At 43.7% G+C, this 25,955-nt stretch overlaps 2 pseudogenes; both read right to left on the reverse strand.

Annotated features, from left to right (window-relative positions):
* Positions 1 to 25,955, reverse strand: part of LOC147095627 (zinc-binding protein A33-like) — a 327,589-nt pseudogene that overhangs the window by 68,194 nt on the left and 233,440 nt on the right.
* The window catches only part of LOC147095628 (zinc-alpha-2-glycoprotein-like), a 35,866-nt pseudogene continuing 31,425 nt past the window's right edge, over positions 21,515 to 25,955 (reverse strand).

Below are 25,955 nucleotides of genomic sequence, written 5' to 3' on the forward strand. Positions count from 1 at the left end.
TTTGCAACTGTGCCCTGCACACTCACGACCAAATCATTACTATATATAACAAAAAAGCAGTGGTCCTAGAACTGACCCCTGGGAAACATCACTGTATACCTTCCACTAGTCCGATAAACAACTACTCATCACTACTCTCTGTTTCCTGTCATTTACCAATTTCGTATCCGTGCTGCCACTGTCCCTTTTATTACATGGTCTTCAATTTTGCTTTCAAGACTATTATGTTACATTTTGACGAACACCTTTTCGAAATCCATGTATATTAGATCAACCACATTGCCCTCATCAACCTTCACTGTTATCTCAGCAAAAATTCGGTCAAATTGGTTAAACACGATATGCCTTTAACAAATCCGTGCTGTCTATCCTTAATCAATCCACCCCTATCCAAATGACTTGATTTTGTCCCTGACCTATTTTTCTGAAAGCTTCCCCACTACCGAGGTTAAACAGACAGGCCTGTAGTTGGTTGGATTATCGTTGCAACATTTTTCAACAAAGGTGTAATTTTGCAATACTCCTGTCCTCTGGCACCACCTGCGTACCTATGAAGGATTGGAATATTATGACTAGTACCTCTGCGATTTCCACCCTCAATTCCTTCAGCATCCTAGGATGCATCCCATTTGCTCCTGGTGATTTACCTACTTTAAGTACAGCTAGCCTTTCTATTACCTCTTCCTTATCAATTTTTATCCTTTCAAGTGTCCTCCTCCTTCACAATGTTTATGCTAGCATCCTCTTCCTTGTGGAAGGCAGATGCAAGGTATTAATTTAGTACCACAACTGTAATCTCTGCCTCTATGTCCAGGTCTCCTTGTTGGTTCGTAATCGGCCCCACCCCTTCTCTTACTACCTTTTTATTATATATATCCATATAGAAGACTTTCGGATTACCATTTATGTTGTCATTGAACGGCTGCAGGACATTCTGAAGGGGGAGCGTGAACAGCCAGAGGTCGTGGTCCACAACGGTACCAACGACGTTGGTAGAAAGAGGGAAAATGGCCTGCAAGAAGAATAAAGGTAGTTAGGAAATAAAATAAAAAGCTGGACCTCAAATGTAGTAATTTCAGGATCACTCCCAGTGCCAACTGCTAGTGAGAGCAGAAATAAGGAGAATAGACCAGATGAATGCATCGCTGAAGAGATGGTCTAGGAGGGATTGTGTTAAATCCCTGTGGCATTGGGACAGATTCTGGGGCAGGTGGAACTGTACAAGCTGGACGGGTTACACCTCGGCAGAACCGGGACAAAATATACTCATGGGGGGTGGGGTTTGCCAGTGCTCTTGAGAAGGATTTAACCTAATTTGACAGGGGGCTGTGAAGCTAAGGGTTGGCGCAGAACAGGGAGAAACAAAGCTAGAAGTGCAAATTAGAAAAGTAGTCAGCAAAATTAGTAGAGAGCAGGAACAGAGGACAAAAGTAAAGAGGGTCAAAGTGCAGAAAACTATTAAACAGGCCAACTTTATCTAAATGCACATAGAATTCGCAACAACGTGAGTGAATTAATGCCATTAATAGAAGTAAACGGGTATGATGTAATTGCCATTACAGAGACATGGTGGCAGGGTAACCAAAGCAGGGAACTGAATGTTCCAGGGTACTCAACATTTAGGAAGGAGAGACAAAAAGGAAAAGGAGGTGGCATAGCCCTGTTAATAAGGATTGATATTGGTACGGTAGAGATAAATGATCTTGGCTTGGCAGATCGTGATGTAGAACTGGAATCAATTTGAGTGGAGCTAAGAAACAGGAAAGGCCAGCAAACATTTGTGGGAGTTGTGTATAGGCCAAAAAACATTAGTGGTAATGTAGGGCAGAGTATCAATCAAGATATTAGAAGTGCATGTCACAAGCGGGACTTTATTCTTCAAATTGACTGGGCAAATCAGATTACCACTGATGATGTGGAGGACGGATACTTGGAATTCATGCGAGATGGTTGCCTGGATCAGTATGTGGAGCAACCAACCCGGGAACAGCCTATGCTGGATCTGGTACTGTGTAAAGAGAAAGGGCTAATGAAGAATCTTGTGCTAAAGGGGATTGAATTTTATATTAAGTTTGAGAGTGATGTAGTACAATCTGAAACTGAAGTGTTCAATCTAAACAAAGGAAACTACAAGGGAATGAGGGACAAGTTGGCCATGGTAGATTGGGAGACTACACTAAAAGGTATGAAGGTGGACATACAATGGCTAACATTCAATGAAATAATGCATAATTTGCAACAAACATGTATTCCTCTAGGGCATAAAAACGCAAAAAGAATGTGATCCAACCATGGCTAAAAAAAGTAATTAAAGCTAGTATTAAGTCAAAGGAGGAGCTTATAAAGTTGCCAGAAAAAGCGGCCAGCCTGAGGATTGGGATGTTTTTAGAAATCAGCAAAGGAGGAACAAGAAATTGATAAAGAATTGGAAAATGTAATGTTAGCACAAACTAGCGAAAAATATAAAAACGAATTGTAAAAGCTTCTATAGGTATGTGAACAGGAATAGACTGGTGAAGGTAAATGTAGGTCCTTTACATTTCTCAGAGGTATTTGCAACCTGATATCTGTCAGTCGTGCACTTCTTCTGCTTCATCATATTCTCCATCTGTTTCTTCATCCAGGGAGCTCTGATTTTAGTTGCCCTACCTTTCTCCTTCTTAGGAATATACCTCGACTGTACCCGAATTATTTCCTCTTTAAAGGAAGCCCATTGTTTCACTGCAGTTTTGTCTGCCAATCTGTGATTCCAGTTTACCCAGCTCAGATCCGTTCTCATCCCACCGAAATTGCTTCCCCCGTTAAACATATATACTCTAGATTGCTGCCTGTCATTTTCCATAGCTAAATTAAACCTCATGATATTATGATCACTGTTCACTAGATGTCCAACTACTGACACTTCCTCCACTTGACCTACCTCATTCCCCAGAACCAGATCGAGCAATGCCTCCTCCCTCATCAAGCCTTAAACATAGTGATCAAGAATGTTCTCCTGAACACACTTCAGAAATTCTGACGAAGCATCACAGACCTGAACCGTTAACTCTGTTTCTCTCTCCGCGGATGCAGCCTGACGTGCTGAGTGTTTTCAGCACTTTCTGTTGTTATTTCAGAAATTCTTTCCATTCTCTGTCCTTTAGATTATAACGATCCCATTCTGTATTGGGATAGTTGAAATCCGACATTATTACTACTCTATAATTCTTGCACCACTCTGGAATTTCTCTGTAAATTTGCTCCTCCATATCTTTACCACGATTTGGTGATCTATTGAATACTCCTGGTAGTGTAATGGCACCGCTAATATTTGTTAACTCTAGCCATATAGATTCTGTCCATGACCCCTCCAGGACATCATCCCTCTTCAGCACTGTAACATTCTTCTTGTCCAATATTGCCACACCAACTCCTATTTTGAATTCCTTATATTTCCTGAACATCTTATAAGCAGGAATAGTTAATACCCAATCCTGCCCTTTTTAAGAAAGGTCTCAGTTATTGCCACATCATATTCCCATATTGATATTTGGTCCTGCATCTCACTTACCTAGTTTACTACGCTTCGTGTGTTCACTAGATACATTCTAAACCCATTCTAGACCATCCTTTATTCTCTCTTAGTTGGACCCCACCTAATACGTTACTATTTCTTACTTCGGTGCTCTCTGCCTCTCCCAAATCTTTGATCACTTTGTTTGCCATTTCTAATGTTACATCCCGGTTTCCATCTCCCTGCCAAATTAGTTTAAACGCTCCCCAACAGCACTAGCACATCTCCCCGCAAGGATGCTGGTTCCGGCCCTGTTCAGGTGCAACAGGCCAGGCCTGTACAGGTACCACCTGCCACAGAACAGGTCACAATGCCCCAGGAATCTGAAGCTCTCCCTACTGCACCATCTCTCCAGCCACACATTTCTCTGCTCTATCCTCCTACTGCAATATTTACCTTGCTGAAGTCACGTCTGCGGCCGCTGAAGCGCCTGACTGCTCCCTTAACTATCGAATCCCCTGCAACTATTGCTCTCCCACTCTTCTTCCGCAGCCCATGTACAGCAGAGCCACCCGTGGTGCTGCGGACTTGGCTCTGGCTTTACATCCCAGAGGAATCATCGCCCTCACCACTACTCAGAACAGAATACTGGTTGGAGAGCAAGATGCACTCAGGGGATTCATGTACTACCTGTCCTGGTCCTCCTTTTCTGTCTGGCGGTCACCCCTCTGCCTGACCACACCTCGGCTGCGGTATGATGACCTCCTGAAATGTGCTATCCACGTAGCTCTCAGCCTCGTGGATGCACCGCAGTGACGCCAGCTGCTGCTCAAGAAGCATAACCCGGAGCTCGAGCTCCTCCAGCTGACGGCACCTCCTGCACACGTGGTTGTCCAGGACATGGGAAGCGTCCTGGAGTTCCCACATGGCACTGGATGTGCAATCTGTGGGATTGAGCTGCACTGCACTATTTAATAGGCTATTAACTAGCTTTACAGAAACATAAAGCTAAGATGTATCTAATTTAAATGTTTAATATATATATTATTACAGTTATTAATTTAATATATTATTAACAGTTACTAATTAAATATAGTATTAACAGTTACCAATCAGTAATATTCTGTTTTGTCTCTAACTAGCTATTTAACAACGGCCCCTTGAAGAGCAAGAAAACGAAAAAAAAGAAGTGATCATTACCAACCAATCAGTTACCCACTGTCCTGTGATGTCAATGTAACTGCTTGTCTGGCACTGCTTATAACGGGCGGTTGATCAGCTATCGCCCATTTTGTGCCACCAAGCAAGATGAATTTCTCGGCCTGAATGTATTCAAAGGAGGAAAATGGACATGAGACGATGGCGCACACAAGCAATAATTTTAAAGGGAGCCCAGCTCCAGTACTCAATACCCAAGAGCTCAAGGAATGCTGTCCAGTTCGGAGACAGGTGTGGAGGGCGAGTGAGAGTGCTTTATGGGCAGAGTATCAGTGGGCGCACTGCTAGAAGGAATGCTGTGGAAAATGAAGCCAATGGCCAGCAGCGTTGGAGGGCTCCCTGTCAGGACACGGTGCTGCAGATCACAAAGTCAACTTTTTTACAGCACATATTTTGCTCTGCTTCTGCCAATTGACCAAAAAGTCTCCGATAGTTTTATGCCTCCATGACTGTCTATCCATGCCTTTTCTTCTGCCGTGTTTTATTCTTTCCGAATAAAATTCCGTCACAATTGAACGTCATTTGCTCTTCTGTAGAATATAATTTATGTGTAATATTCAGTATCCTCAATGGGAATCAGTTTCACTTAAATAAGGGGAAGTGAACTATCACCGTTGTTAGTCAATAGTCCTTTAATTGAATTGACGGCACCTTTCAATGTTATTTGTTTTCTTAGCCTATGTATTACTAAAGGCGTTTTGTCTCATAGTTAACAGTTTTGTGGATTGTTGTCTGAAAGTACAGAGATATTAAACATTGCTTAACAGCATAATAGAAAGTAATTCCATTCCAAATGATTTAACACAGAGCACAAGCATATTTACTTGAAATTTGCAGCTACCTTTAAGTCATACAATTGTACTAAACAAATCAGCAAAACAAGTACTTTACATAATACAAAATATGGTATAAAATATAATTGTGCATCAGAACATCCCTGTCAATCCATACACGTGTCAGTAAAATGGCAGGTGCAGCACTGCAGGTGCAGTCTGTGGGTGGCCCTTGTTAGGTTGCAGGACACCAGATGAGAAGGCCACATCAGACAAAGCCAACAGTATTTGGAATGCGTATTCAGCTACCTCGAGCACAACAGGCTTTTAGAAAGAAGAATTAGGTTCTAGCCAAGTAGAAAAGCAATTACAGGCACCACGGGCAGGAACAGATTGCTTCTTCACTATTGTGCTCAGAGATTAAGGGGTGAATTTTTACTGGCAATTAAAATCGGGAGGTGTATAAAACAGGCGCATTACCCCCGGCGGTAATTGTGGAAAATCTCGACTAAATATTTGAAGGTCTCCGAGAATTTGATGCTTTAGGCAGTGTTACTAACTGGTACTTTACATGTGCACAGCTTGGCGAATGGGGGCTATGTGTGCACAGTGCAGAGAGTGCAGAGAAGGGTAACTTGTTTGGAGAAACAGTGTCAAATATCTGTCAGTGTCTCAGTGGTATGTCAGATGCACTTTAAGAGAAGATATTGCTCATTAGGTTTCTTATTGGCTCAGAATTTGGAGTCAGCTTTGAAGCAAAAACGCTCAACTTTGCCCTGAAAGGAAAGCTGTCTACAAAGATCTAGTTATCTCTGTGGTGAGAAGTTTGGCTTTTTCGATGTGCAATTGAGATCAGTTCAGTGTAGTGGGGATCCCATAGTGCGATGCTACTGTAACGTCAACAAACTGGCTCAGCAGCCAATCACAATGCAGGATTCTCACACATCGGGAACCATGATGTGAACAAGTTGCTTTCAGTCTGACCTATTAAAAATGTTTTGGAGAGCAAAACAAAGATCAGGGCTCTCTCATAGAGATAATGTAAACCTGAAATAAATGTGAATAAACTTAGAATAAAAAAATATTTTATTAATTTTAAAATTTTTTAATTTCTTTTATAATGAAGAAATGTGTTGCTCCATTAATATAAAATAAGTTTTTTAGGGCCATAATGTTTCTTTAACAGCCAAGGCGCTATTTAAACCCGAGTTGCACATAATCCAACAGGCTCTAACTTGTAATGAAGTATTTAACGTTGATATTGCCGCAGAAAAGCCCATGTTTTCATCAGTTTCACTGATTTTCCTGATTGCACGGATTGCTGGTTATGGGGGCAGGTTGGCCGCACAGCATAGCCAGTAAATTACTGACCACAGCTTCAGATTTTCTGCATTAGGATGCGCACATGTTACATCCTGAAATAGCGGTAACTTTCAAATTGATATTGGCCCAGAAATTCGGGTCTCCACGGGTGAGTACGCACAGGGCACTCACCTGTAGGCCCGATGGAAGTGCCGGTTTCCTGCATGCACTATGCATGCGCGGGAAACCGACACTTTCAATCCTCTGATCGAAGGGGTTCAGAGGTCGAACGCATGCACGGGAGAGGCTCTGCGTGCGCATCAAACTTACATTTTTATACAGGTTTTCCCGGGGTCATAAGCCTGCATGATTTAGTAATGTAAAAAGCAGGCGTAATTGGTGAATTAATAAAAATTAAAACTTTTTTCCACAGGTTTATTATTTTTAAATATTTAAATCAAGGTAAGTTTATTTTTAGACCCGTTAGAATATAAAATTATTTTTTTCAAAAATTTAAATTATTGATTAAAATAATAATAATAATAATTCAACTTTATTGTCATTGTACAATGCACATCAACAACGAAATGTGATCTTGCAAGCGCCCATGAGTCCAGTACAAATAACATTAAATGTAAATAGCACCATCCTGGGAGAAGCAAAGCCGCTGCGTCTGTGCACGCCGCCATTCCATTTCCACCATTCCTCCTGTCCGACAATCTTCAGCCCAACACCCGGGCCTGCTCACCAGACGCCCCTCCTGGGGCTCCTTCCGTGACCTTCTCACCAACTGCACCTCCTCGGGGCTCCTTCTGTGACCTCACCAACTGCCCCTCCTCAGGGCTCTTTCTGTGACCTTCTGCACCTAGTCTTCCATGATGGTCACCCCTCCAGGTACTAACCAAGCCTGACTCTGTCTTAGCTTTCCTAAGCTTTGCCAGTGACCCTGTCCCTAGTCCCAGGAACAGGGCTAATATTTATTTCATGTAATTTATAGTTTATTTAAAAAATGTGATTAAAAAAAAATATTTGAATGTTTAGCGCTATTTTGGGGCTGTAGTATTTAAAAGTCTTGACAGCTCTTCCTTTCAATCTTATGAATGGAGCAGTCCCTGCTCCGATTGGCTGCCCATGACCCACTTGATCCCAGGGGACGCATCAAACTAACTGCGCCCCTGGGACACGCAAGAACTGCGCGCCGGCAGCTTGACCATGCCCTGGATCGGAATTCCACGGGACCCTACAGCTCAACGGCCGGTGCGCAAGGTATGTGCAGGCCGGGGGCTTGCACCTGCGGGAAGCCCCCGACCCGAATTTCTGTGCCAATATGTTATTAAAAGGTCAGAATGAAAACAACTTTTTCACTTCCTGGTTTCCTGTCAGTGAGAGTTCTGCAGTGTGATTGGCTGCGTAGACCGCTTGTTGACGTCACAGCATTGAACTCAACTGAACGTCGAAGACACAAAAGTCCCCACCACAGAGATTGGGAGAACTTTGTTGGCAGCATTCTTCAGCGCAAGTGGTGAATGCCTTTGCATCGCAGCTGACTGTAAATTCTGGACCGTTATATTTCAGACTGTGGAGGAGTCGTTGAAATCAAGCTTTTGTTGGTCTGCGAAAGGGAATCTTCTGCTTCTTCTTGTAAATAAATTTACATTCTCAATGGCGGCTTTCAACTAGGCCGAATCCACATCGAGAAAACCAAAGGGAAACAGAACCAACATGCACTGAGCTCAGGGCAGCCCAATTTCCCAGAATGTTCCTAAAACAGGCGTTGGGCACTAATTCGCATAGCTAAGGGGCCGAAAGGCTGCTTTAGCAGACAAGAGGCTTGAGAAACAATGGATCCAATTTCAGGAATGACATCCTTGAGGTGCAGACCGTTCGTTCGTTAGATTGGGCCATGTTGCACCTGTATTTTGCCCAATTAAATGCACGCAACAAGACACGATTGCTGCATCCGGATCAATTTCTCTGCTGTAGCTACTGGCAACTGGATGTAAAACATCACAAATGCCACCCATGGGGACCTGGAATGATTCAGCGCCATTATAACTGCTCACTATCATGCCTGTCACTGCTGCTGGAACTGTAGGTAGAGTTCAGATGGTCAGGCGGAGGCTCTCAGCGAATATACAACAACCCACTTGGATTGTCTCTTTAGGGAAGTGAAGGCTCTAAACTCATTGCACGGGTAAGATTCTGAAAGAGGCAACTTGTTCGGTATCGGCTGCTATCTGGCCACGGACTATCTCCAGAGCATTCGCAACCACTCGTTATTCACTATTGCTCCTGGTCTTCACCTCATTGCCACCAAGTAAGGGAGATGCTCACAGAGAATGCAATATCTAGCCAGAAACCCTAGTGAGAGCTGAGATTAAAAAACAATTGTCTCCATCAAACTCAGGGTCCAAACCAAATTTCCAAAGTAGCTCAGAAACAAATTCACACAGTGAAAGGTTTACCAAGAGCAAGCTGTTCAAATCAAGGCCTGTAACTGCCCATAGTCACCTTGGCATTCCCTGGGAGAGTGGACAATTTTTTTTGCGAGTATCTCTAATATCAGGCACTAATTCCTGCAGAAACGCGGTCAAATTACCTCTGTTATTTTCCATCTGGGGCCTTTTTGAATTCCAGCAGATGCTAAGGAGCACAGTTCATTGGATTTGGATCCCAGGAATGTCGCCTGGCTGCGAAACCAGCAGCCACTGCAAGTTGGCCCTGTGATGTTTGAGGAGGCATGGCCGAGGAGGACCATTGCCAGCTGGAAGTTCACTTCCTGCAACCAGATGAGCGCACTTTCTCCACAATGTGAAACTTACCTTTCCGGGACCTCATCCACTCCAGCACTGCTAGAACTGGTGGAAGGTGCCCTTCCAACTCTCGGACCAGTTCTCTCCAAACATGGCAATCGGGTCTGATGTGCATCATAGGGCCCCAATGTTCATTCTACTTGCGACTTCCGCCTGACTCAGTGACCACTCTGGTCGTCCAGCATTGGCCCAGTGCAATATTGCTGCAGCCACAGTGACAGCGGTAATGAGCTGGTGGGTTATTCGCCATGATTTTAGGTGTTCTTACAGTCTTATTTCAGCTGGGTGGCAGGCCTGAATACTGAACACTATGCAGTCCATTTGGCATCCTTCATGAAACAAATGGCCATCAATTGCCTATCCCAGCAAAATTGCTCCAAATTTGTTCACAGGACAGAATACCATTACTTCCTTTGGTGATGTATACTATATGTTCACCCCCACTGTTAAAAATGTAAAACTAAAATTTGAGCGCAAATTATCTCTTCAAACCTGTGCTGAAGTCAATGGAACAGAAAATTCTGGGTTTTGGGGGGGGTGGCGATGTACAATGGTCGACTGATATGCCACCGCCCGTTTTAAGCCACCGCTGTTATAAACAGTACATATGGGGGCAGACGTTCATCTCAGGCCGAGCGCTAAACGGGCGGTATGCTATCAGCCCCCTGTTATAGGCCCCGCTTGCTTATCAGTTATTTTGAAGGGAGCATTACTCTCAGATATATCTGTTTCTAAACAGTCCGTGCTTATGATAAAGATAATGTTTCATTTGTCAAGAATATTATGAACATTACCTCTAAATGATGTTCCATTAAAATCAGCTGTCATTGAAATACTGGATATTGCGGCTTGATATAAATGATGGAGTAAGTTGTGTCAGACCCCGTTCTGCCAGTGAGGCCTCTCAGCAACTGGGTAATCTCCTGTTGGTTGCAGTTCAGGAACAGTAAATGCCGCCTGTTGGCCTGCGGGTCATTTTCCATCAGTTGGGTGTGAAACCCCGAAAGTTGAGCAGGGTCTTGTCAAGTTTACTCCTTTCTTATGTCAAAGGCAGAATCAGACATTCCTGCCATGTTTAGGAATCAGAAAAGGAAAAAGTGTAGGGAACAAACAGGGTAGAGAATTGAGGAAAATTAAGACGGCTTAACTAACTTGCAGATTGATGATGTTGGTTGTGTGTATTAAGGTCCGCAGTTAACTGAACAACACTCAATGATGATTACGTTATTAAACAGTGTCAATTATTCATATTTTGTTCACGCTATTTCATGCTGTCCACTCACAAAAGGAATCAATATAAATATGAAGGAACAATTTCATTGCTGCATCTATTGGCAGTTGCTGCAATTTTAATCATCAGGAAGATGATGATCGGCACCAGAGATAAAAAGAAAACAATGTGAACAGGTGAAGCTGCAGTGGTTTATCACTGGCCTGTCACCTCGTGGGCCTGGGTTTAATCAGCCTAGTCGAATGGGGTGAAATTCTGTGATGTGTGCTGGCTGCACGTGTTCTACGTGCAATGCATCCATCAGGTTCCTCATGGATTTGCGAATACAGCACAAAGTTGACTCCAATTCATCGGCAATTCCACTCAAGGAAGTGTCCTGATGATTGGACAAGGAAGTATGAACCTGCTACACTGGTGCTACCAGGCTATCATTCTGTGTGTGAGTCTGTGTGTAACGCAGTGCTTTCTTCTGCACAAACCTGACCTGGGAGGTTTTCGGGCTGGCAATGGGTGAGTCAAATGAGAAGTGATCCAGTCCCGAGCACCAGTAGCCCTCACCGTGGTAACGAAGAAGAAAGCATGAAAACTTTTAGGAACACATTCTTTTCCAATATGGGTTTAACATTCACTTTCAAGGGATGAAAAAAAATGCAAAGCTTGTATTTATTATAAACTAAAATAAACATACTATAAGAGAAACTCTGTGCTTTAATGTTTAGCAATGTGAAAACCAGTTTAGGATTACTCTGTTTATTGGTCTGATGTGACATCGACGCCGATGGCACCAATTAATACTGCACCACAAACAACAACTGTAAATGCTTAAGTCCCAGAAGGATCTCCACCAGTTAACTTAGATCTTTCAGAAATTATATTCTTAAAAATTCAACGTGACATTCGAGCTGTTTATATTGTGATGTTTGCAATACCATTGGGATGGAAAGTATTGCCGAATCACTATTGTACTAATGGCAGGTACTTAATATGCGTATTCAAATAGCTGTAACTAATGTCCATTACTGTGTGATGTAATTTTCTCAGGAGACCTCTCTCTGATATATATGAGGGCCTCATCCGAAGATATCCCGTCTGTGTATCGTTAATACCAACAAGCTACTTTGCTTCTCATCGAAAATATGACATCCAATACTTGCACAGATAGAAGAAATTTACGACCATTTTCTCGCGCTGCTTGCTGTTCCTGGTAAGTCACTATTCTCAATTACTGTTTATCTTTGCCAGTATTTAATTGTGCTACTGCTCTTTCTTCCTATGTGATGATGGCAGCTGAGCATTCCGATCCTTTGGCTGTACAGTTACTTTAATGCTATCAGATAGATGATAAACGTGCTTTCAAGTTCCTGCATATATTTTCAATAATCAGATCAGAGCAAGTCTTACTTGCTCTGATCTTTCAAAATCAACATTCCTACCGATTTTATTCCACTGAAATTTTGAGCTGAATAGTCCTCTTGTTGGCAGGTTGGAGGGAGGCAAGACTAGCGCCCACCCACGGCATCCCCAACACTAAACTGCTGATGCTTCCTCCTGGAGTCCTCATTGGTGATACTATGTTTAGTGCGGTAACGCTGCTCCTTACTGGCACCCCGCAATTGGGCTCTAGCGACATTTAGTTTTGATGCAATTTTAAATGGTAAAAAGCTAATTAAAGAGGGACATCACTTTTGGAGCTACAGGAAACACAACTGCCCGAGTGCCTTGAAGGGGCAGGAGGCTCTGGGCGGGGGATGAACAGCAGGTAGGCGTTCAGATTCTCAGATGTATCCAAGGGGCTGTAGTTGCTTGATGTCAATGCGAGAAGAGATTTGATGGGGTTTCTCCTCCCACTGGCGGGTTTGCAGTGTGGTGGTCCTAAGACCACTATTGGGCATTTTAACATTGGGCGATATTGTAAACTGAGTGATAGCTGATGGGCCGCCCATTCTATACCTCGCCCGATTTCCTTTTGCATTGACTTGGATTTTGTCTGCAGGAGGTTGTAGAAACATTCCTTTGTGATGCCTCAGTGTAAGAGACTCCAAACTGCCCAGTTCTATCTCCTCCTCATAAGACAGGAATAGTGAGATTCTCATTGGGAAACACATATGTCCAGTCCAATACTGTACATTCTGCGGAGCTGACTAAAAGAAGCACTAAAAGCCCAGACAGAACCTCCAGAGAACCAACCAGTTAAACTCAACAGGCTGGGAAACTTAACAGCAAACCTCAGCTGTAGTCAACATAACGGCCTGCTCAGTGCGGGGTGACCTCAGGGAAACAGTTTGCATGTATTATCATGCTTATATAAAGCTGGTGAAAAATGGGATCGCATTTGACCGAATTGTTGCGGGCAGTGGGTGTAGTTTTGAATTTGGGTGATAACATAAAATGGGCGCTGTCGAATTGACCGCTAATTATAGGTCCTACCCGATTTTCCCTTCCACCGACTTCAACGGTTTCAAAATCCGGCCTGGTGTATAATTGGCAGTGAATCCCATATCGCTCATTTTATATTGCAGCCCAAAGTTAAAGTTACCCCACAATACAAGGGATTTCCACCCCAGCTTAGTAGAAGCAGGACCATTACTGCTCCATTTTCCTGAGTATTTACCCAAAAGGGACCCTAATTAAGAATAAAATGCAGCCTCATGTAGGTAAGTTGAATTTAAGCCTCAACGAAAAGAAGGAACAGGAGGAGTGTATAACGGGCGGCCCATCTGACATTATTCCTTTGACACCAGCACCGGTAGTTCAAAATCGAACCTTTGTGTCGAGACTGATTAATGTATTTACACATGTTATATCTGAATACCTAGCTTTCCACTCATTACAATGTACTATACATTATGGAGAATAAATCTGAAAAATTTCAGGGATCCTGCTGCCGAGGTGAGCAGCGAGCTGACGGGGGCAATGTGTAGATGCCCTACAATCCAGTTTGAAATATTTTAATAGCACATTATAGTTTCAGCTCTGGCTTAGTGGCCAGCACAATCGCCTCTGAGCCACAATGTTTTGGGTTCACAGTCGCAGTTCTGGGACTTGAGCACATAAATCTAAGCTGACGCTCTTGTGCAGTCCTGAGGGAGTGCTTCACTGTTAGAGTTGCCGTCTTGCAGATGAGATGTTAAACCGAGGCCCCGTCTGCTCTCTCAGGTGGACGTAAAAGATCCCATGGCACTATTTCGAAGAGGAGCAGTGGAGTAACCCCCGGTGTCCTGGCAAATAGTTATCTCTCAATCAACATAACAAAATAACATGATGATCTGGTCATTATCACATTGCTGTTTGTGGGAGCTTGCTCTGTGCAAATTGGCTTCCGTGTTTCCCACTTTACAACAGTGACTACACTTCAAAAGTTCTTCATTTACAGTAAAGCACTTTGAGGCGTCCGGTGATCGTGAAAGGCGCTAAATAAATGCAAGTATAACTTTCCTCTTTCTTTAATTAGGTCATAGCTCTGTATCACTGAGAAACGTAGCTCTGGTTTGTCACTATATGGGTGTAACATTAGGTTATCACCCAGCTCGCTGTTTGAATGTATTTGCTTAACATACAAGATTGCATATTAAGTGGTGATTAAGATTATTACAGGATTACACATCCAAAGCAAAATAAAAGAGAATTATTTGCGGCAAAGGCACAAAACGTCTCTATGCCTGGTTTGCAGTATCATTGATATAATCTGTAAATAATGCATCGAATCTGTGCGTTTTATGCAATAAACGATGTGTGTTCACTGATTTATGTCTAAAGTTGCCTGCACAGTTAAAAGCCAAATGATTGAAATAAACTCTGGAAGTTACCCAATTTCACAAGTAGTTGTTGTGTGGACAGGTTGGGTTCGGCTGTGTATCCAGTAATTGAACAGTGTTTCCACAGTCACTGTATCTGCTCACAAGTGGAGACTGTTTACCTGAGGCCAATGTCGGAGCCAAACCTTCAAGAGATGAGGGTAGAAAATTGAAAATGAAATCAAATGTGTGCTAATTAGGAATGTATCAATATTGACAAAGCTTCTTATTAAAATCCCTGGCGTGCCTTTATTTCCCACAGCTGTTATGTAGTATCTACCGCACCAGCTTGTGCAATTCTAGATGAGATTTGACAATGTTCCTTCAACGTTAACCAAGTTCGTAATATTCTTATAAAGTGACTGAAACATAAGTAAGGGGTGAAATCTTTATGCAAGTAGTATTGTATCAGTAATAAAACAATTGATTCACGATGATTATTCCAGCTCTTCTTGGATCCAATGCAAGTCTCGCGTTTGAAACGCTCAGGTTCTGATTAAACAACATTGTAATCTAGGGAGTGAAACACAAATCTTAGAAAATCTAGAGATCACAGTGCAGAGCACAGTGCAGAGGGTGCAGTGACTTGTTCATTAACTTTTCATGGTTCTTCCCCTTCAATGTAACTCAGTGGCAGTTAGTTTACTGCACATGAGCAGCGGGCCTAAAGGGCAGTCGATTCTCACTGCCTTTGCCCAGAGTAAATGGAGTCAAAGGCCTCCAAATGGGGCCGGTAGCCTTATTCTCCCATTAACGTTGTGAAGGCTATAATCAGTTCCACAGGCAATGGAACTGAAGAGACTTTCTTGTACTGCCGGGCTGCAGAGTCAGTATCGCCCAATTTGAACTGAGACCCACCCGAGACCCACGACCAATTTATACTCCCATGGGTGCCATTTTAATTCTTGGTGCTAATGTAAACAGGATATCGGATCGGGTATCTGTTTTACACATCCGACGTTATCCTTTCCATGAAGTCAATGGAAAGGAAAGTTTGAGAGGTGTGTAACGGGTGGCTGATCCGATAATGCCTGTTTTACACTGGCACAGAAATTCGGGACTCCACAGGTGAGTACGCACGGGGTACTCACCCGTAAGTCCAATGGAAGTGCCGGTGTCCTGCATGCACTGTGCATGCGTGGGAAACCGGCACTTCCATTCCCCTGAAGGAAGGGGTTCAGAGGTTGAACACGTGCGCAGGAGAGGCTGCGCTTGTGCATCAAACTTATGTTTTCTTTGCAGGTTTTCCCGGGAGGGTAAGTCTCCAGAAGATAGACATTTAAAAAGCAGTCGCAAGGCCTGCTTTTTACAAGGTAAGTGGTGAATTAATTAAAATTAAAACATTTTTTCCACAGTGTTATTTTTTTTAAATAGCTTAAAGAAAGGTAAGTTACTATTAGCCCCGTTAGAAAATTTTATTATTTTTTCCAAAAATTTATATTGGGCCAGTAATTCCTGTCCCAACGCGTGAGCACGGACAGGGTACTCACGCGTGGGCCGGAGGAATTGCCGGTTTTCAGCATGCAAAACTCATGCGCTGAAAACCGGAATTTCCTCTCCTCTGATCCATGGGGTTAAGAGGCGGAAAGTGTACGGTGTATCAGGCAGCACATGCGCGCTGAATTTCGTTTTCTTGTAAAGAGTTGCTTGTGCATAATGGCCTCCGGCTTTTATGGTTGAAAATACCAGACGTAATTAGCTAGTTTTACAGGTAAGTGGTCTAAAAATACAATTTAGAATTTTTTTCCACAGATTTAATTTTTAAAGAATTTACAGTAAGGTAAGTGTATTTTTAGACCCTATTTGTTAAAAAATTATTATTTTTTTAATTTGATTAATTGTTTCAAATAGTTTTTTTACAGTTATTCATAGTTTATTTATTTAGTGGGATGTTTTTTTAACTTTTTTTTGTAGTTTAACTGCTGTTTTGGGCGCCCTGAGTTTCCATGAGTTTGACAGTTCTTACTATCAAACACATGAATGAGCTTTTGCAACCTCCCATTGGTTGCCCAGTGCCCACGTGATCCCAGCCGGCTCATCAAAATAACTACGTTTTAATTCTGTTTAAAACTACTTTACATTCTTCAAAATAATTTAAAAGTATTTAAAACTTTATAAAAGTTACCTAACGATTAATAAAAATACAAATAATGTCTTTAAAATGCTGCTCTGCATGTAGAATTGCTTTCCAGCTTGTGTTAAAAATTGGGGGCGTGGTCTACGTTAAGGAGACATCAGGGGGCGTGTCTAACTTAGACTGCGCACTCGAGGCTTCGCGCTGGCTGCACTCCTGGGTGGCGTGACGTCAGACGCTGCCCAGGAGTAATCAACTGAAAACAGGAATTGCAAGCGTCCCGGGAGCCAAATGGCAGGCACGCTGGTAAGTGCTCATCGGGGGCTTGCATGCGCGGCAAGCCCCAGAGCCTAATTTCTGGGCCGTTATTGTTTAAAATAGTTATTTCATGTAATTTATAGTTTACTTAAAAATGTGATGTTTTTTAAGATATCTGAACGTTTAGTGATGTTTTGGGGCTTTTAGTAATTATAAGTTTGACAGCCCGTCCTGTCAAACTTATTAATGATGCATTCCCTGCTCCGATTGGCTCCCCATGGCCCACGTGATCACAGGGGATGCATCAAACTAACTGTGCCACTCGGATATGCAAGCACTGCATGCCGGCATTTGGAGGAAGCCCTGGATCGCAATCCTATGGGGGCCCACAGCACAACGGCCGGTGCGCAAGGTAAGTGCAGGTCGGGGGCTTACTCCCGCCATTATCTCCAAATCTGAAAATGACTCCCAACGACTCGCCAACGTATCTTGCCATAATGAAGGTGCCATGACCGCAGTAGACACGGGCAATATTTGCCCGAATGATGCACTCTGGGAACTCAAATCTGACGGAATGTGTTTAACACCTGGGAGATCTAGTCCGCTTTGTAATCTTATGATTACATTTCCACCTTTTACCTTAATGCCACTCGGAAACCATTTACATCACATTAATAGATTTGGTGTGAAGGGATATTCTGGAGGAGGCAGTCTACTTCTACTTCACCTCGTAGTCAGTTGGGGTCCTGAGTCTGGATTTACAGTAAAACATCTGGCGTTATGCCAAACCAGCCCTCAGGGATCCAAAGGCTGCAGTGTGAATGTGGCTTATTGGAAGAGAAAGTAAACGCACTGATGCAAAATCGGAAAGATTATTAAACATCGATCACTGGAAGCTGATTCCGCAGTCTCACAACCATATGTGAAAAAAATCGTCGCCTACCCTCTGTTCTAACTCTCTACCATTTAAACTGTTATCTATAACCCCTCATGCTTGACCTCAACTAATGGAAACAGTCTGCTTCTATCTACCCTGAACAATCATTTCATAATTTTAAACACTTCTTTTATTATATCACCCATAAAATGAATTGTTCTAATAAAAATGCGCATTGTCCAAGCCTTTCCTTGTATTTGTGTTTCCTTCTATCGGGCAGCCTCCTAGTGAATCCATCTTGTAGCTTCTCGAAAGCTCAATAGCCCCCCTACCATGGGAAATTCAATACTGCACACAGTGCTCTAACTCAGGTCTTATTAAGGTATTGTAGCTGCTCATAGTTACATTTTGGCTCTTATGTTCTGTACCTCTTCTGATTAAATCTAGAGTTCCATTGGAAATTTCCCTCTATAAAATCCCAGTTTTTCTTACACAAGTCAATAAATAAACCAATTTAATCTCATTCCAGGGACTGGAGCACAACAATCTAGACTGACACTCCAGTGCAGTACTGAGGTTGTGCCGCACTGTCGGAGGTGCTGTCTTTCAGATGAGATGTTAAATCGAGACCCCATCTGCCCTCTCAGGCGGTTGTAAATGATGCCATGACACTATCTCGAAGAAGAGCATGGGAGATCTCTCCGGTTTCCTGGCCAATAATTAGCTCTCAGTCAACATAATTAAAAACAGTTTATCTGGGCATTATCACATGGCTCTTTGTGGCAGCTTGCTGCGTGCAAATTGACTGCTGCATTTCCTTCATTACAACAGTGATTACACTTTTAATGAAAATACTTCATTGGCTGTGAAGCGCTTTGGGATGTCCTGAGGTCGTGATAGGCACAATATAAACAATTGGAGCGAAGGTGCTGCCATGAAGCCTTCTAAGTATCTCTCTGACGGAGCAAGGTGTTGGTTATGACAAGGCCATGTCCTAAGCATTTAGACAGGAGGAGGGTACCGTTGGAGTTGGCTATCCCTACACCCCTCTGCTGATCACACCTCCCCAGAGGTCTGTGTTCTTTCCAACTCTAGTGTTAAAGTTGGCATGGAGGATCAACTTGTTGTCCGTTGGGACTCGGGACAGGGATTGTTCGAGGCTGGAGTAGAAATCCTCTTTGGTCTCGTCTGTGGCTTCCAGTGTTGGGGCATACGCACTGATGACCGTAGTGCACTGGTTCTGGGCTAGGGTGAGCCGAAGAGACATGAGGCGCTCGTTTATGCCGCTAGGAGAGTCTCTGAGATGGCCAACCAGATCATTTATTATAGCAAATCCTACCCCATGGAGTCGGCGTTCTTCTTCAGGTATGCCTTTGTAGCAGAAGGTGTAGCCACCACCTTGCTCCTTGACCTGGCCTTCCTATTCCCGCCGGGTCTCACTTAGGGTGGCGATCTCAATGTCATAATATCTGAGCTCCCGGGCAAAAATAGCAGTATGGCGTTCTGGTCTGTCACTGTTGGGGCTGTCCATGAGGGTCCTGACGTTCCATGGACCGAACTTAATTTTAAAGGGTGGAAGATGCCTGTGCGTGATTTCTTTTAAAGTTGGGTTAACATTGCACACCAGCTACCACACGGGCTTGGCAGAGGAAGGTCTTGGTCTAATTGCAAGGGGATCCAAGATGATTGGAGACCAGGCACTGCTACAACGGCGCACACACAAGCATACTCCTACTGTCATTCTCCCTCCTTCCCAGTCAAAACCATCTACGGCACAAGCACCCAAGGCCCTACCCACTGCGGGCCAAGAACTGAGAGGTACTCATCCAGGAAAGAGAGGCAGTCAGTGCCTGCTGGCAGGAGCACTTCGAAGGGCTCATTAACTGCGACACTGTCTTCAACGCGAGTGTCCTCAACGCCATCCCACAGCATGCTACCCGCCACCATCTCAGCACAGCTCTAGCCTGTCATGAGGTTGAAATGTCCATCCGACAACTGAAGAACAACAAGGCCTCAGGAGTGGAAGGAATCCCCGCTGAGGCTCCTAAGCATGCCGGAGAAGCACTACTAATGCAGATTCATGAATTCATTTTTATTATCTGGAAGGAGGAGAGCATGCCAGTGGATCTCCAAGGCGCCATAATTGTGACCATCATCAAGAAAGGTGACAAGTCCGATTGCGGTAATTACAGAGGAGTTTCCCTGCTGTCTGCAACAGGGAAAGTCATCGCAAGAGTCCTCCTCAATTGCCTTTTCCCAGTGGCCGAAGAGCTCCTCCGAGAGTCACAATGTGGATTCCACCCACTAAGGGGCACAATGGACATGATCTTCACCGCACGTCAATTACAAGACAGGTGCAGGGAACAGCAGCAACTGCTGTACATGTCCTTCTTTGATCTCACAAAGGCAAGCGACACTCTCAAGCATGAGGGATTATGGAGTGTCCTCCTCAAATTCGGCTGCCCTCAAAAGTTTGTCACCATCCTCTGCCTGCTTCACGACGACATGCAAGCCGTGATCCTGACCAACGGCTCCACCACAGACCCAAATCACATATGAACCGGGGACAAGCAAGGCTGTGTCATCACACCAATGCTTTTCTCGAACTTTCTTGCTGCAACACTCCATCTCACCCTCAATAAGCTCCCCGGTGAAGTGGAGCTAATTTACAGAACAAACGGGAAACTGTTCAACCTCCAACGCCTCCAGGCAGATCCAAGGTCGTCCCAATCTCTGTCGTCGAATTACAATATGCAGACAAAGCTTGAATCTGCATTCACTCAGAGGTCGAACTCCAAAGCATCATCAACACCTTCACCAAAGCATACGAGAGCATGTGCCTTAAGCAAAACATCAGTAAGACAATGATCCTCTACCAACCTGCCCCCACCACACATTACTGCCCCACCTCCCAAAAATCTAAATCCATGACAAGGCCTTGGACAACGTGGACCACTTTGCATACCTCGGGAGCCTACTGTTAACAAGGGAAGATGTCGACAACGAAGTCCAACACCGCATTTAGTGTGACAGTGCAGCCTTCGGTCGCCCGAGGAAGAGCGTGTTTGAAGACCAGAACCTTAAACACAACAATTTGCTCATGGTCCACAGAGCAGCAGTGATACCCGCCCTGCTGTGTGCCTCAGAGACATGGACCATGTAGAGCAGGCACCTCAAAGCACTGGAGAGGCACCACCAACGCTTCTTCCACAAAATCCTGTAAATCCATTGGCAGGATAGGCGCACCAACGTCTGCGTTCTTGCTCAGGCCAACATCCCCAGCATCGAAGCTTTGACCACGCTGAATCAGCTCCGATGGATGGGTCAGATTGCCCGCATGCCCGATACGAGACTCCCAAAACAAACGCTCTACTCGGAGCTCCGGCACGGCAAGAAAGCCCCAGGTAGGCATAGGATACTCTTCAATCAAACCCTCAAAGCCTCCTTGAAAAATGTAACATCCCCACCGACACTTGGGAATCTCTGGCCCAAGACCAGACAAAGGGCATGAGAAGCATGCGGGATGGCACCAAACTCCTCGAGTCTCTTTGCCGGGAGCAAGTGGAAGCCAAGCTCAGGCAGCACAAGGAGTGCACGTTAACCCATGTACCCCACCCACCTGCCCTTCAACCACCGTCTGCCCCAGCTGTGTCAGAAACTGGAGCTCCCGCAATGGACCGATCAGTCACCTGCAAACTCATTTTTAACGTGGAAGCATGTCATCCTTGGTTCCGGGATACTGCCTAAGAAGGGATAAACGCAATTGTTTATTTTATATTCTTTATGACAGGCATTTAAGATTCAAGTAAAATCCTGGAGCAGGTCAAAGGATTTTCTGCAAAGCCGATGTGTCATACTTTTACAAACAGGAGTGCAACATTATTCCCCCTGTGTACTTCTCTGTTTTCTCCTCCACATATAGATTTTAACTATAACGATAGCCAGCGATACCAGTACACCCACGAAAATCAGCCCCACATGCATGTCTTTCTCTACTTATTCATCTGAAAAATATGAGCAATTGTTGTATGTGCGGATTGATGGTTATATATATAATCAGTGGAAACCTATGGCCCTGCTCATGGTATGTAGGATGATGCACTGTTTTATATGGACAGTATCCTCACACCATATAGTGCACAATGAATTACTTTACTAACGTGGTACCAGGTTTCTTTAAAGCCACAAAGTTCACATTTTGTGAATAAACACTGGTTCTTTTATGCCAGAGCTGGTCCAGCTGTAAAGGTGACTGGGGGTTGTAGGGGAAGAAGAAATGACTGTGAAGTGTGAAGCATGTTTTCTAGACTGATCGGGGCTGGGCCAGCGATTAGGATGTGTTCCTGGGAGGGCAATGGAGCAGTTGTGGTTGTGGTGCCCAGCGGGGCAGGGGGGAAGCTAGCTGTGCTCTCCCCTACAACCCCCCATTGTTCCTTGGGTGAGGGGAGCCAGGTAGGAAAGTGGCAGAGGCCTGTATCTGCTGGTCTGGTGAAAGGGGCAATATGAGGTCTAAGTAATGGCAGTTAAATAGATTATGTCACTATGCCAGGGCTGGGGAATCGAGCTTCTGACCATCCCAACAGCTCCGTGTGATTGGGGGTCCTTGGGTCGGAGCTCAAGGTGCAAGGTCGCAGCTCATGAGAATTGTAAATAACTTTATGATATATATAGACGTTTACATTTAATTCAGATAGTTAAATGTTTAGTTTCTTTTCATTATTGATAGCAACATGGCTGCTGTCGCCATTGCCCACAATGCTCCACAGTGACACTCCGTGGTCATAATCTGTAACTGCACTCAAACACCGTTTCTTTATTGCTAATTCTCAGTGTACTGCAAGGGCGGCTGTAATTTTACAAAAGGTGGCACCCTTTCATTTTCAATCTGCCAAATAATGTTATGTTATGTTGACAACGCTCATCGCTGGTGCAGCAACTTTGGAATCTTGACCGCCCTCAACGAACATCCAGATAGACAGGCAGACAGACTTGATTATATGAAGCTGTGCATATGCAGGCAATAAAACAGATCTTTAATGAACCGATTGTTTAATTGATGGGATTGTGTTAAACAAATGGGACCCGAACAGATTGGGCCACAACTTCTGGAAATTGCCCTCAGCCTAGGATCAGCGCAGTAACCGAACCGAAATACAATTCCAGATCATATGGATCATCTTACATGTTCCCCTGACGGAGGCACCTTTCCATGGAGTGACCTGAATGTGCAGCACCATTATCTATTAAACAATTTGTGGTAGAATTTGATCGTGCCACTCGGGTGTGAATCTGCCGCTGTGAATCACCAATATGTCACATAAACTGCCCGTCTTTCATTCCCATTGGAGTCAACTCCGGTTTTACACCGGACATCAGGTTTGAAATGTACCCTGCTGTGTCCAAACCAATAGCAGGAGGCTCCCCTGGGGATATTTGGTGTCCCTGTTAATGACCAACAGCAATTTATAGGCTGATTTCCTGGGGTTTCCTTCCATTTGCCACAAACATAATTCTTGCTGCAGATTCTTGTTTTCTGGGCAAAGCCCACCACCGCAACCTTCCCTGCCTGTAGCTCCCTGTGCACTTCGGCCCGTGCCCGCCTCAGGAGCCCAGCCTCAGTCTCACCCTTACCACCATGCCGCAATATTTTATCACCCTGTCCCCACTGCACTACACTTTAATGACCTTTCCTCACAATACTTCACCACTCCTCCTCTAATATCCCATAGTGACCCATGCCCTCATTCCACACCAGAGAAAGGAGACAAGATAAGCAAAACCACACTGAAGCCAAGAGGGAAATAGCTCAGCACAGAGCAAAATTTCAAGCTCAGAAAAAGAGCATCTCCATCACCATAGTGAAAGGGGACAACAATGAGAAAGCAGAAACAAAGAGTGAAGCAACAGCAAATCGGGAAAATAAAGAGTCTGATGGGTGAGAGTAGGTGGTGAATGTAGATGAGTCCATTCTCTAACCCAGATCGACTGTGAACAGGGATTAATTGGCTATCTATCTTTGAGACTTTGAGATGTGTGAGGGGTGTGGGTATAGAGTGGAGATAGACAGGAAGAAGTAATGAGAAAGATATACATAGAGAGCAAGTGTGTGAGAAGCACGCAAGTAGGGGTGAAGAATATGGAAGAGTCAGAAAATAATAGAAATGGACTAAAAGAGAGAGAAAGAATGAGGAACAGTCACAGACAGTCTGAAGTACAGAGATAACAAAAGTGTGGTCTGATGTATAAAGTAACAGAGAGAAAGAGTAAGACAGAGAAAAGTGACGGCCAGAAAAGACAGTTACAGGGAGTGGAAGATTTCAATGTTCCTCTTCTTGTCCATCAGCAACAACACAGAAGAACCAATAGTAACCAATAAAATTACTGAGAGGAAGAATATCTGGTTCATTTCCAGAAGAATAGATTAGAAAAGGAGGGTGGTACTATGCAATTTTGTTCAGCCATTCTTTAATTGAACTTTTCCTGCTCTCTATCTCTGTATGGGTGAGTGCTGCTAATATTGATGGATTGTTCAGTATTGCGGCTCATGTCCTTACCCCAGGAGACAGTCTTCCCACCCAGCAAGCTGCTGTGCTCAATATGAAAGAAATATTGCTTCCTATCATACGAATCAAATTGAAGGGTTCTGTCAGTTGATACGTCCCATCTTCATTGGGTAATAACCCAGTAGATTTGGTCTCGGGGGCATGTTCCCCGTTCTTCAACCAGGCCACGCTGATGGACTGTGGGTAAAATACAGTAACAATGCAGTGAAGAAACCAACGATCAGCAGCCCGGGCAATAACTGAGACCTCAGGGGAAACTACATGATAGAACGATAGTTATTTTCAACTTTAATAAAAGTCACACATTTCACAATATAATGAATGAAGAAAATTTAACTTTTGCCGCTAGTGTAAAACAGGTGATATCAGATCAGCCACCGCTTAAAGGAGAATGGGAAGAGTGTATAACGGAAGTTGATCCAATATCGCTAGTTCTACGTTATCGCCAAACATTTAAATTACCCCCAGTTTGTTCCGAACTTACCTTTCTGGTTAGTGATGCATTTCTAATTGAATCGAATGCGCTCCATATAGCCAAACAGTCCTTTTCTAACAATCACTTAAAATAAATGTTCATTTTTGTTTCCTTTTCCCATTTCTCTTTGAGCGTCTGAGCTACTGGATTATGTACAGTCCAAACCAATTTGTCTTTATCAAAGCTAAATGCGTATCGTCCATCAAAGGCCATCTTCAAAATCCCTACACTGTGATTGGCATTATTCAGCTCACAGCCAAACAGTCCTTGAATGTAGTGAGTACCTAGAACAGTAATTGAATCGATCATTAGCTACATAATTATCGCATCTATTCACACAAAGTCTGAGAACTTCAGTTTTTTTCTAGTTACTTCACATCCAGTCATTATTTCCATTACTAAGCGTAGAAATAGAGTTAAGTGTCTGAAACAGGGATCATCACACAGGGACATAGAATATAAAGTACAGAAAGAGAACATTTGGTACCAAAGTTAAACGGCAGCTGTTTGCTTTAAATCCATTTCCCTGCCGATGCACATTTCCTTCCATAATCCTCCTTTTCAAATATTTATTGAGTACCCTTTTATTCATGTTGTTGTAGCTGCCTCAGTATATTAGCTCTGATGACGTGGAATCTGTATGGGTAGAGCTGATAAATGCCATGGGGCAGAAAACGTTAATGGGAATTATATACAGACCCCCAAACAGTAAAGCTTAGGTGGGGGATGGCATTAAACGGGATATTAGAGACGTGTGCAATAAGAGCACAACAGTTATCATGGGTGATTTTAATCTACATATAGATTGGACTACCCAAATTAGTAACGCTACCTTGGAGGAGGAATTCCTAGAGTGTATACGGGATGGTTACCTGGACCAACATGTCGAGGAATCAACTAGAGATTAGGCCATCTTAGACTGTGTATTAAGTAATGAGAAAGTATTATTTAGCAATCTTGTTGTACGCGGCCCCTTAGAGAGGAGCAATCATAATATAATAGAATTCTTCATTAAGATAGAGAGTGAAGTAGTTGACTCGGAGACTATGATCTTGAATTTAAATAAAGGAAACAATGATTGTAT

This window comes from Somniosus microcephalus, unplaced genomic scaffold, assembly GCF_052327205.1.
Source record: "Somniosus microcephalus isolate GS21.2 unplaced genomic scaffold, FLI_Smic_1.0 unresolved_chr1, whole genome shotgun sequence".
NCBI classification, from domain to species: Eukaryota; Metazoa; Chordata; class Chondrichthyes; order Squaliformes; family Somniosidae; genus Somniosus; species Somniosus microcephalus.